Genomic DNA, 14,164 nt, shown 5'->3' on the forward strand with positions numbered 1-14,164 from the left:
CAGATTCTTCAAAATGTATGTATTAAACAATGTGCAATTTATGCATACCAATTGTCATTTAATAAAGATTTTTGAAGGACTTGGAAAAAAGTCTGAATACAAATAGTGGTGACGATTGCACAGCACTGTAAATGCTTTCATGTCACTGAACCATATACTTTAAGTTGGTTAAAACGGTAAATGATGTTATATTGTTATATGTATTTTACCACAGTTTTTTTAAGGTGGAATCTCCAAAGAATCCTAGACCTTATTCAGTCAAGCCTGAAACCGAAACACGGCGTCGGGGCTCAGCCTCTAAGGACTGTGAGGGTTAGAACTGGATGTTCCCCTAAGACCCTCAAATTCATAAACTCAGTGTTTAGAGAGAAGGTGGTGCTGGCAAGGAGGGAAGGAAGAAGGCCTGCGAGGCAGCGAGGCCAGACAGAGCACTGGCTCCTTCTGAGGCGACCAGGCGGAGCGAGGTGCAGCCAGGGAGACAGGGCCCCCTCCCATGCATCCTCCCCCAGCCCCCCTCGCCTCTTCCCACCTGGCAGACCTCATGCTTCCTTCCTTGGGGCTGGGAGCCCAGTGCCCTTGGTCTGCATCACAGAGTCAACAACAATTTATCTGAACTGAGCAAACAAGGCAGCCGTAAGTGGCGGAACTCTGACAATATTTAATGACTCCGGGGGTGAGGAAGCTTTGCAGGAGAAGGAGGGCAGGCGAGGAAAGGAACCAGAGAGGAGGCAGAAAACTCCAGGGGAAATTCCGTCGGGGGGAAGATAAAAGGGGGCTGTAAAGCAATTTTGACAGGTTAACAGACAGGTAATATTCCAACGGTGTTTACTTAACCAGGCTAGCACTCCATGCAGCGCCGATTAAGCTGCAGCACGAGAGCCTCAGCAGCTAAGGGTTTCACAGAAACAAAGATCTAGTCAGACAAAACCAAATAACAGCCAGTCAGATGCTGGCAGCCCGGCCTGCAGCTCCCCCAGCTCGGAAGCCACACGGAGATGCTTCCTGGAGACCCATCAGCAAAGATAACTTGCAGGGGGTACCTTGCTGGGCCTCCACCTGGGAACACAGGGCCTAGCATCTGACAGCTCCTCGGAAAGGGTGGGGCATGGGCACCAAGCGCAAAGTGTCCCCTCTTCCCTCCCACGTTGAGGCAGACCAGTTCTCCGATCCTCAGTCCTAGGAAGACAGCCTTGCTGGTCCCACCCGCTGGCCCGGGGGCTGCTGGTTCAGGATCTGTAGCCAGCAATGAAATTCATGCATGCCAGCTCCCAAACCCCTATCCACCCACCCAGATGCAAACCCAACGTGTTCTGCCATCTCTTAGCTCTCATACACTGGGCAAGTTCCCTAGTCTCTCGGGGCCTCAACTTCCTCGTCTGTAAAATGGGGCAGTAAATTTCACAAGCTTCTTTAATTCACACATCACTATTAATTATCTGTTAATGTCATTGATATAAGTATAAATAATGCAGATAGTCCCCAACATACAATTTTCCTACTTTACGATGGCATGAGAGCAAAACAAATTCAGCCGAAACCACACTTCAAGTACCCATACAACCATTCTGTTTTTCACTTTGAGGATACTAAAAAAAATTCAATAAATTATATGACATACTCAAGATTTTATTATAGGCCGGGCAGTGGCTCACGCCTGTAATCCCAGCACTTTGGGAGGCCGAGGCAGGCAGATCACCTGAGGTCAGGAATTCGAGACTAGCCTGACCAAAATGGTGAAACCCTGTCTCTGCTAAAAATACAAAAAAAAAAAAAAAAAATTAGCTGGGCATAGTGGCGCATGCCTGTAGTCCCAGCTACTCAGGAGCCTGAGGCAGGAGAATCACTTGAACCCAGAAGATGGAGGTTGCAGTGAGCTGAGATCGCGCCATTGCACTCCAGCCTGGGTGACAAGAAACTCCACCTCAAAAAAAAAAAAAAAAAAAAAGATTTTATTATAAAACAGGCTTTGTGTTACATGATTTGCCCAACTGTAGGCTAAAGTAAGTGTTCTACTCGTGTTTAAAGTACATTAGGCTAAGCTACAGTGTTTGGTAAGGGCAGTATCTTAACTGCATTTTTGACTTACAATATTTTCATCTTACGATGAGTATCAAGACATGATCCCATTATAAGTAGAGAAGCATCTGTATTTAATAAATAATTATAAGGAATAAATGAGGGTTTAGCACAGTGTCTGGATACTAGTATCTACTCAATAAACTTTAGTTTCCTTATGCAACTGTCTTTACCACCCACGTGGCCAGATTCAGAATGTGATCTTCTGAATATAGCAGAACAACCTATTGACAGGAAGATGCTTAATTTTTAAAATACGTGAAGGCTATTTTATCTCCACCCATGCTCTCATAGAATGAGGAGGAAACGCTGTTGGGACCAGAAGAGGTGTCACGCTGGCTTAGGTCCCAGGAGAAGCATCCGAGACACCCCCAGCTCTCTGAGACCTTGGCGGCCTCACTAAGCAACTTGATATGGTTCCATGTTCCTGTATTTCTCAGAGGACATAAAAGTGTTCGAAGCCCTGGAACCAGCAAGCAAGAGGTGCCAAGATATTGACTTCATTTCCATAGGGTTCCCTGGCCTCTGTTACAGGACACTATTTTGAGGTTGGATCATATATTTTTAGGTTATTTGGAAAATCATTGTGGCTTTAGATAATAAAATTCTGAGTGACATCTGTCAGCCCTGGTTACTGTGAGTCTGCTATGCTGCATTTTCTTTCATTTTCATTTTTAAAAGCGCAATGAAGTAAGTGTTACTCAGAAAGGTTTGCGAGAGTCCGCAGGGTTGTGTATTAAACACTCTCTTGAAACCGGTCCCAAAGGCTTGTGCCAGGGACCTAGCAACAGGCCTGGGGTGGTACACCCAAGAGCTGAGCTGGCAAACACTGCCAAAAGCAGGACGTGAGACCAAGACTCCTGCGAGGAATCACAGGGGCATCTGGTCAACCTCCTTCATTTCACCAGTGGGGTAGCAGAGGCCCAAGGGGGTTGGAGACTTGCCTCGGATGTGCAGACAGCCACGGTGAAAGATGATAAGAGGCAGTCTCCCCACAGCTTCATTCAGGACTCTCTGAGTTACACTATGAGGCCCATCAGGTCTTCTTATTCTATGAGTAGCACATCAATAAGGTTCGTATCCTACTGACCCAGTCCAGAAATCACCACACGAAAGGGTTCCTCTACATAAATCTCTGCCCTTCTTCTTTACTTTCAGGATTCAATCATTGTTCCTACTCAGAAAAGTGCATCTTTTTTTTTTTTTTTTTTTTTAAGAGATGGGGTCTAGTCTAGGCAGGTGCAGTGGCCTGTAATCCCAGAATTTTGGGAGGCCAAGGCAGGTGGATCACCTGAGGTCAGGAGTTTGAGACCAGCCTGGCCAACAAGGTGAAACCCCGTCTCTACTAAAAACACAAAATTAGCCGGGCGTGGTGGCACACGCCTGTGATCCCAGCTACTTGGGAGGCTGAGGCAGGAGAATCGCTTGAACCCAGGAGGTGGAAGTTGCAGTGAGCCAAGATTGCACCACTGCACTCCAGCCTGGGCAACAAGAGCAAGGCTCCATCTCAAAAAAAAACAGAAAAAGAAAAAGAAAAGAAAAAGAGATGGCATGTCACTATGTTGCCCAGGCTGGTCTTGAACTCGTGGCTTCAAGCGATCCTCTTACCTTGGCCTCCCAAAGTGCTGGGATTATAGGCATGAGCCACCACACTCAGCCTTGAAAAGTGCATCTTTTATGACCACCAGTTGGTTATCCATCATGGGAGTCTCACCTAATACAGGACTGGTGGTTTAGGAAATACCTGTGGCTGTCACAGTTTTGGTCCTGCGGGGAAAGTGCCATCTACAAAATGAACTTGGAATGTCTACGTTCAGGCAGTCTCTTCTCAGAAAGCAGGAACATCCGGACCAGATCTACCAAAAGTCTTCTCCCTCCCACGATCAACACCACCATGTCCTGAGTATCAATAGCTTATTGACCCTCTTCTTCGACAGAGGAAAACATGGATACAAAGGAAGGTTATTTGTGTCCAACACCTTGAGGTAGATGCCTGTGAGTGCCAAAAATATGCCAGAAATTCATCCAGGAGCAATGAAGTTGTTAAGAATCAAACTCAATCTTTTTTTTTTCTTTTACTCTTTTTTTTTTCTTTGTGGGTATGATTTTACAGAAGCCTCCTTTTTCCCCAAAATAAGTTTGATCAGCATACATTTCATGTCTGAATTAGGACCTTAATTCAAGGCCCAGCACAGGGAAAGGAGTCAATAAGCACCTGATGAATAGAGGGATGAATCTAGCAGGCAAGCCTTTTAGAAGCTATTAGATGGGTAAATGCCTATAAAATAAGCACATACTTTGTTATGTGGGATAAGAGATGGGGGATGGGTTGGGAGTCCCCTTCTCACTGATGGGAACCTCATTTTAAAAGTTTTCAGGTTTGGCCGAGCGCAGTGGCTCGTACCTGTAACCCCAGCACTTTGGGAGGCTGAGGTGGGCAGATCACTTTAGTTCAGCCTGGGAAACATGGCAAAACCCTATCTCTCCAAAAAAAATACAAAAATTAGCCAGGCCGGTAGTCCCAGCTACTCAGGAGGCTGAGGTAGGAGGATGGCTTGAGCCCAGAAGGCGGAGGTTGCAGTGAGCTGTGATCGCGCCACTGCACTCCAGCCTGGGAAACACAGTAAGACGTTGCCTCAAAAAAATAAAAACAATAAGCCAGGCACGGTGACTCAGGCCTGTAATCCCAGCACTTTTGGAGGCCGAAGACAGGCGGATCACCTGAGGTCAGGAGTTCAAGACCAGCCTGCTCAACATGGGAAAACCCTGTCTCTACTAAAAATACAAAAAATTAGCCCTGCGTTGTGGTAGGCACCTGTAATCCCAACTACTTGGGAGGCTGAGGCAGGAAAATCACTTGAACCTGGGAGGCGGAGGTTGCAGTGAGCCGAGATCGCGCCGTTGCACTCCAGCCTGGGCAACAAGAGCAAAACTCCGTCTCAAATAATAATAATAATAATAATAATAATAATAACAACAATAAAAATGGTAAAGCATTTCCAGGCTTTGAACCATCTTTCCCGACAGAGACCTCTGTGATGTGGTTGTGGAGGTGGGGGCGGGTTCTCCACGTTACCAAGAAGAAAACCAAGGAAACGAGACAATAAGAAGCTATTCCAAGGTCCGCAATGAATGAATAGAAAAGCTGAGACGATCACTCAATCTGTTTCTCTTATTTGATATTTTCTATTCTTTTAAGATGGTGTTTTAAAGCCTTAAATCTCCCGAAAAATATATCTTACACATCGCACCGAAAGCCTTCAGATGCTAACTTAGGAGACAATGAAATCACCCCATGTCCCCTCAGCCTTGCCAAAAGCTGATGTCTCAACCACGTCACCATTCGTGGCCTTAAACCCTGGCTAAACAATCATAATCACATTTCTGGAAATATAGGAATGGTTGCTGCCAAAAGCACTGAAGTATTAGACCACGCCTCAAAGCTTTCTGTGCAGTGAACACTAGAAATAAGGAACTTCACAAGATTACCTGCCTAAAGAATCCACCCTCATAATTCCCCATCTAAAATACAAACTACACCTGGAAGTCCCCAGACAAGAAAACAGGTCCCTGGTCAGGAATATAGAATGTGCCCAATACATGGGAAATATAGAAGACTTAGGGTCTATGATACACATGCATTAAAAACTCTATGCTCTTCATGTAGTCCATCCATACAGTGGAATATTATTCAGCCTTAAAAAGGATGGAAATTCCTGGCCAAGCACAGTGGCTCAAGTCCATAATCCCAGCACTTTGGGAGGCCGAGGCGGGTGGATCACAAGGTCAGGAGATCAGCACCATCCTGGCTAACACGGTGAAACCCCGTCTCTACTAAAAAAAAAAAAAAAAAATTAGCCGGGCGTGGTGGTGGGCGCCTGTAGTCCCAGCTTCTCGGGAGGCTGAGGCAGGAGAATGGCCTGAACCCGGGAGGCGGAGCTTGCAGTAAGCCGAGATCGCGCCATTGCACTTCAGCCTGGGCGACAAAACGAGACTCCGTCTCAAAAAAAAAAAGGATGGATATTCTGATACATACTACAATGTGGATGAACCTTGAGGATGTTAAAACTAAGTGAAATAAGCCAATCACAAAAGACAAATACTATATAATATCTTTCATACGAGGCACATAGAACAGTCATAGTTGTAGAGATGAAAAGCAGAATGATGGTTGCCACGGGCTGGGGAGAAAAGAGAACGGGAAATGATTGTTTCATGGAGATAGAGTTTCAGTTTTGCAAGATAAAAAAGTTTTGTGGATGGATGGTGATGATGGTTGTACAACAGTATAAATGTGCTTTATGCCACTGAACTGTACACTTAAACATGGTTAACATAGGGGCCAGGCATGGTGGTTCACACCTGTCATCCCAGCACTTGAGGAGGCCTAGGCAGGAGAATTGTGTGAGCCCAGGAGTTCAAGACTAGCCTGGGCAACATGGTGAGACCCCCTATTAAAAAAAAAAAAAAAAAAGACCGGGCGCAGTGTCTCACGCCTATAATCTCAGCACTTCAGGAGGCTGAGGCAGCTGGATCACAAGGTCAGGAGATCAAGACCATCCTGGCCAACATGGTGAAACCCTGTCTCTACTAAAAATACAAAAATTAGCCAGGCGTGGTGGTGTGCGCCTATAGTCCCAGCTACTTGGGAGGCTGAGGCAGGAGAATTACTTGAACCCGGGAGGCAGAGGTTGCAGTGAGCCAAAATCGTGCCACTGCACTCCAGCCTGGGTGACAGAGCAAGACTCCATCTCAGAAAAAAAAAAAAAAAAGGCTAAAATGGTGAATTTTATGTTATGTATATTTTACCACAATTAAAAGTAAATAAATGTTTTTAATCCACCTTCTTCCCAATATGGTGAGAAGCAGAAAGAGACTCCTTCAATAGATATCATTTCAAAGTTATGCTGCCTCTCAGTCCACAGCCCTAGGAACCCAAACAAAAAGACAAGGGGTCAACATAAAGGGCATTCAGGGGTCCCCAGAGGGCCTCCCCAGCATCCTGGGACTCTACTTCCTCCAGGGGAAGGTAAATAAAATCAGCTCATCAACCAATCAGTTCACCGGAAAGCAGGAAACAGAGGGACTCTCTAAAATCAGCCCAGATTGCTACACAGGAATTGTCCAAAGTCCAAAAAGTTGCCACTCTTTAAAGGAGGCAGAGGAGAATACATAAAAACCAAGAAGAAAGAAACAACAAAGGTGAGGTAGAGAAGGACTCCAGTGCAACCAAAAAGAAGGCTTCTAGCCTGAGACCTGGCTACCAGGGGCAGAACCCAGGTTGGAGGTTTCTCTGGCATTTTCTTCCCTGCTGGGCAGGCAGGAGTTCTCTCCAGAGGAGCACATAGCTTTAGCCCCTCTTTGAAAAATGTGCTCCAAGAAAAAGAAAACATGTTTAACCAGAGATACAGGATAGAAACTGCGGCCAGCTCTTAAAACTTGGGCCATAAATGTGCTTGGAGGTTGGTTTTGCCCTTAAAGGAAATAAAATTTATGGTTTGTCAGATAACTAGAAAGAAAAGCCCTCAAAGTGGAAATCTGGCCAGATAAAAGTCTACGAATGAATAAAAAGTTTTCTTAAAATTCAGTGCTTAAATATTTCAGTAAGAAAAAGATCTTAGGATCTACCAAGTTGGTTTTTTTCTTTTTTTTTTTTTTTTTTTTGAGACAGTCTCACTCTGTTGCCCAGGCTGGAGTCCAGTAGCGCAATCTCAGCTCACTGCAACCTCTGCCTCGTGGATTCAAGCAATTCTCCTGCCTCAGCCTCCCAAGCAGCTTGGATTACAGGCATGTGCCAACACGCTCAGCTAATTTTTGTATTTTTAGTAGAGACAGGGTTTCGCCATGTTGGCCAGGTTGATCTCGAACTCCTGGCCTCAAGTGATCCACCTGCCTCAGCCTCCCAAAGTGCTGGGATCACAGGCGTGAACCACCACGCCAGCCCAGCATTTTTAACTCAAACCAAACCTAGAAAAACCTCCGCAAGCAAATATCCCTTCTTTTCTTTTCACGTGGGCTTGTCGTTGACCCTTAGCCATGAGAGAGTAAACCTTCCCTTTACGACATAAACAATCTCCATATTGTGGTTACCTAGGGGAGAAGGCGGGAGGGAACTGCTGACTGACAGGTGACAAGATGGCACCTTCCAGACTGACAGCAATGTTCAATAGTATCCTGGTTTGGATGGTGGTTACGTGGATTTATACACATGTAAAAATTCATTGAGCTGTCCCTAAGATTTGTGTACTTTATACACTATTCTTCAGCAAAAAGCACACACATACATACATACATACATAATTTTTAAATTGCCACAGGTTTATTTTGTGCCCAACTGGAGCCAAGTTGGTTGTAAAAAGGGGCCCCAATCACAGTTAGTTCATTCACCTGTACTCCCACCTCCCCTCTGAATCCGCCACACGGTTATCGAAGCTGGCTCCACCAACGAGCCCTCTGGAAAAAGGAGGATAATGGAAACTCAGTCCAAGGAGCTTATTTCCCGTTTGGAGGGGTTTCGCAAGGCAGCAGATTGAAACTAATGACAAAAGTAACTGAGATTCTTGCCAATCGAGCTCTCCCTGAATTGTGCTGAAATCTGTCACTCAAGAGCTTCTATGAGGATGTCTCATTCTTGCGTTATCGAATAACATGGAACAAACATTCTCTTGCCATGGCAGCTTTTCAGACACCAAAATTAGTTGTTATTCTCAGTCACCTCTCATCCAGGCTATTCATTCATTCAACACAAAAGATTTATCAAATCTGACAACTATGTCTACATAGTATGGTTTTCAGATCCTCTCACTGTCCTGGCTCCAAATATGCTCTTTTTTATAAGGGCACTGTTGCATTCGTGAGGACACCACCCTCATGACCCAATCGCCTCCCAGAGGCCCCACCTCCTAATACTATCACATTGGGGATTAGGTTTTAAGGCATGAGTTTTGGGGGAGACATAAACATTCAGACCATAGCATTGAGGAACTGTAAAGAAGTATCAAAAGTGTGAGCGGCCAGGCGCGGTGGCTCATGCCTTTAATCCCAGCACTTTGGGAGGCCGAGGTGGGCAGATCACCTGAGGTCAGGAGTTCGAGACCAGCCTGACCAACATGGAGAAACCCCCTCTCCACTAAAAATACAAAAAATTAGCCGGGCCTGATGCTGCATGCCTGTAATCCTAGCTACTAGGGAGGCTGAGGCAGGAGAATCACTTGAACCTGGGAGGTGGAGGTTGCAGTGAGCCGAGATCACACCACTGCACTCCAGCCTGGGCAACAAGAGTGAAACTCATCTCAATAAAAAAGAAAAGAAAAAAGAAATAAAAGTGTGAGCAAGGTAAGCGGATGCTCCTTCTCCACCCCATCAATGTCACCGCCATCCTGCTGCCACTCAATTAGGAAGTGTCTTCTCAGTCTTGTCCACTCTCCTCCTCCCCTCTTCCCCTAGTCCCCACTGGTCCTGTTCCTTCTTCCTCTAAGGAATTTAACGCTTTCATTTAGGGAGTCATCATCCTTGGGGTGGGTTGCCCCCAGCCCTTGGGGCATTGCAAGCTTGTGTCTGATACAGATTCCCAGGTCTGGCTCATGACCAACAGGGTCAGAGTCTGGGGTGAGGTTCAGAGTTGGTGCTGTGAGTAGGCACCGAGAGGAAACGCAGGCTAGGGCTGGCACTGCTGTTAGAGGCTGCCAGGTCTCACTGGTCAGCTTGACTCGCCATTCTAACCTGTGAGGTGCTCCCATCTCCTCACAGCTTCTCCCTCACAGTTTCTCCCACCCCATGTCCACCTGCATGGAAGGCACCAGCCTTGTTGCATAAAGGGACCACGATGCTGCAAGCTCAGTGCTCCAGGACATGGGTGCCTACCAAGCTCTCCTCATGCTGCACTCCATTTTCTCATCATCTCTGACTGCTCATCACCACCTATCATGCTATTCATTCATTCATTCTGTGCCTCTTCAGCTCAGAGACGTTTATCTGGTCTTCTCTGCCGCCTCTTCCCTGAATGCCACCCTGAACCCCAGCGAGGTTTTCAAACGCTTTCCTGGCTGGCACCACCCCAAACAACTCACAGAGAAGCAGCCATCTCAAGTCCCCCCTGTCCCCGGGGTGGCCACTCTCCTGGAGGCTACAACCTGCACCTTTCTGTCAAGGCCAGTCTCCTTCCTGTCACCTCCTCATGTTGTCCCTGGCCCCGTGGCTCAACTCATCATCCTTCCTCCTTGGAGACCTGATGCAGCCCACACCAGCCACCCATCAGCTGGTGACACCCTCCTTGTATGCCCATAGCATCCCCCAGGGCCATTCTCAACTCACACTGCACGCTGTCTCTCCCAGCACTACCTAGAGGATTCTACTCTGCCCCCATCACAACCATCATCCCAATAATAGCTGAAACACACTGAGCACAAAGAAGTACCAGATACTGTCCCAAGCATCTAATAATTCTTAACTCATTTAATCCTCTCCAGTGTACGTGCTCATTATTTTTAGTCTGCCCATTTTACAGATGAGGAAACTCAGGCACAGAGAGGTTCCGTAACTTGCCTAAAGGTACATGGCTAAATGTCTAGATGGTCAACTCCTTGAGGAGTACGGTGTATGTGTGTGTGGGTGTGGGTGTATGTGTCTTCTGACTTTTCCAGGTATCTTCTATAATATTTCATTCATTCAATCGGCATTCATTCAACTTCTTTTTTAGTATTTATTCTTCTTTGAAGGATGGAAAATAACAATGGATAGATGTAGGCTTGCAGTGTACCATCCTGGGTTATTACCCCTGGCTCTGTTTCGGTCTAGGTGACACTGATAACGTTTTCACTCTCCTGGAAGCCTATTGTAAATGGTGATGACGTGGCCTACCTCTCAGGTTGCCCTGGTATCCCCATACCTGCTCACCAAGCTCACTCCCAACTCCAACCCCCCACCCCCCACCCCACACACACACACACAGGCCTTCCACTAGCCTTATAAACCGACAAGTATCATCCATAAGGAAACTACATAAAAAGATCAATAGTCTGTCTTTGAGGCCTATACCACATTACCTTGGAACATCAAAATCAGGGTTTATCCTTAAAGTTAGCACAAGGAAAAGGCACCCACTGGGGAAAGGGAGGCCCAGGGGTAGCCCTGGAGCTGGGCCCAGGATATCCCCAGGCCTAACGCCCTGTCTCCCCTGCTAACCACAAGATGGCATGGTGCAGAAACCCAGAGAGCAAAGGTGCCAGGCTCTTCCCGGAGCTGCTATTTCTCCTCCAGAGGAGATCTGCATGCCTCATTTGTTGCACAAAATAGAAAGAGCAGCCCTCATGTTTCAGTCTAAGGCATTCATTTGTGGTTTTTATTTATAGTCCTGCATATATTTGTGCACACATAGACACACCAGCCAGGAAGTGCAGGTCCAGGTACACACGTACACACGAACACACACACACACACTCTCTCTCTCTCTCTCTCGGAAAATCAAGATTTATTTGTAGGTACATACAGCCCAGTTAAAGATAAGTCCATTCATAGTCCCTAAAAGAAAAAAAACTATTAAGCTTCACATTTTCAATTCCAAAACCACTCCAAAAACAAACCGCTCGTCAACTCAATCGACTTGCAAAGACACACAAAGTAGTGTGGATAGTAAAAATTCTAATAGCTTACTCCTTTTGCTCTTAATTAACCTAAGAATTTGGAAAATGGAGGGAAAACAAGAGAACATCTAGCCTCAGAAATTGGTTCCCGAAGCAGCCTGTCTCTAAAAGTATGACAGTATCTCTTTTGGTCTCTGCTCTCTCTGTTAGTTGGGAATCACCTGCAATCTATGCAACCCACTAAGAGAAAATTCAGCCACTTGGTAGGCCGTGCATCTGGTTCAGATAACCTCGCGGGAGTGGGGATGAGGGACAGAGAAAATATCCCTAATGATATGATGGATTTATTGCTGTAGACCCAGAGGCATCAGAATATGCCAAGAGATGCACCAGGTTAGACGATCCTTTGTACTTCAAAATATCACCTCCCCACCAGCCCAGAGAAAATCCACAGAAAACAAACACCATTGATGTGATATTCAAGTAACTGTCTCTCCACATATTTGTTTCTTTCTTCATTTTGATGATCTTCCAGTACATCACCTCCTGGCCTCTCCCTTCTTCCTATCTCTGTCCTTACAAAAGAAACCCAAGTCCTCTCCTTCCGCCCACATACCAACTTGATGAAAAAATCCCTGGCTGGATCTATCTGGGGCACATAATCTAAGAACAAAGCCTGCAATAATGTTGCAGGTTGCAGCCCATGCTTTATCCAAAGGGTGGGAACATTTCTGTTGAGCACACAGAGGCCAACCGGGAGAAAAAGAAAACGCCATCTGGCTGGCAAGGGTTTATGTCTGTACCCACAGCTTAACAGAGGGGAAGCCAGCAAAGGGAGTACCCTTTGTAATTTCTTGAAGGATATTTGAGTTTAGAACAAGAGGGCAGTGAAACAAGAGTCTGCAATGCTGTCATTTCATGGTGGAAGAAGTTGCAGCATTCCCAGGAATTCTGAGCATGAATTATAAAGGAGACTTCCAAGAAATTTCCAGGCTGGGAAGAAATGTCCAGGCCAAAGCTCTAGAGCTCTCGGGAGTATCAGCTCACTTCTGTGTCAAAACTGTCCCCAGCCCGGGCGTGGTGGCTCAAGCCTGTAATCCTAGCACTTTGGGAGGCCGAGGCAGGCAGATCACGAGGTCAGGAGTTCGAGACCAGCCTGGCCAACACAGTGAAACCCCATCTCTACTGAAAATACAAAAATGAGCCAGGTGTGGTGGGCACACCTGTAGTCCCAGCTACTTGGGAGGCTGAGGCAGGAGAATGGCTTGAACTCGGCAGGTGGAGGTTGCAGGGAGCCGAGATCGCACCACTGCACTCCAGCCTGGGCAACAGAGCAAGACTCTGTCTCAAAAACAAAAGCAAACGCAAACCATCCCCAGAGGGTGTTTCATGCTAAAATTTGAAGAGCATTTCAAGGAAGACAATGACGTTGGCATCTTGGTTAGAAATCTCACCCTTAGCCTCCCCTTTAAGAATCACCCACCCTGGCCTCCCCCATCCCTCAACACCATTCCCAATAAAGCAACGGCTATAGACTCCCAGATATATAGCCAAATTCCTTCTGAGGGGTCATTAGCCTAAACGCAGCATACATAAAAACACAGCAGGCATGAAAAGTAATTTAAAAAAACAAGTGCCCTTCTAACACCAAACACACTGGTTATCCTAATAATTCCATGTCTCCAAAACTCAAATTCCAGCCATCGATTCAATCCACACTAAACGACAATCACTCTCGAAACATATCATATCAGTTCGAAGTAACAATTATATATGTCCACAATAATATCCAAAGTGTCCCCAAAACCATATTGATGTCAAGTTTTCCTTTAACTATTGTCATCATAGAGTTTCTCCTTTTATCATGAAGAAATACGGAATTAAAGATATGAAATGAAAAAAAAGGAACATTCTGGCCGGGGAGAAGAGGGAAGTGACGTTATTGGTAATCAGAAAGATAGTGAGAGCTAACATTTTTTTTGAGCGCTACTTCCTGACACTAAGCTATGCATTTACATGCACTATCCCATATCCCCTTCCCCGACAGCCTTGAGGGATGTACAATGAGGCCCATCTTACAGATGAGGAAACTGAGGTTCTTAACAGTGAAATGATCCCAGTGTCAGCATGGAAGGTGAAATAAATAAGACAGAAGACATTAAGAGAGACCGATTGCAACAGCCTAAGAAATAAATCATCTGATCGAAGCTAAGGAAGTTGCAGATGACAGGACTGAACAGAATTTAAATGCAGGGGATGACAGAAAGCAGAGAGTTAAGACGATTATGTGTTGTTGTGTTTTTTTTTTTTTTTTGAGGGGTTTATTTTTTGAGATGGAGTCTCACTTTGTCACCCAGGCTGGAGTGCAGTGGCACGATCTCGGCTCACTGCAACCTCTGCCTCCCAGGTTCAAGCAATTCTCCTGCCTCAGCCTCCTGAGAAGCTGGGACAACAGGTATGCACCAACATGCCCAGCTAATTTTTGTATTTTTAATAGAGGCGAGGTT

At 45.9% G+C, this 14,164-nt stretch overlaps 1 long non-coding RNA gene across 1 annotated transcript in view; it reads right to left on the bottom strand.

Moving 5' to 3' along the window:
• LOC116483061 (uncharacterized) overlaps positions 1–14,164 on the bottom strand; it is a 186,395-nt gene that overhangs the window by 113,596 nt on the left and 58,635 nt on the right. The gene's annotated exons all lie outside the window — the stretch shown is intronic.

Source organism: Hylobates moloch, unplaced genomic scaffold (genome assembly GCF_009828535.3).
Source record: "Hylobates moloch isolate HMO894 unplaced genomic scaffold, HMol_V3 SCAFFOLD_15, whole genome shotgun sequence".
Taxonomy (NCBI): domain Eukaryota; kingdom Metazoa; phylum Chordata; class Mammalia; order Primates; family Hylobatidae; genus Hylobates; species Hylobates moloch.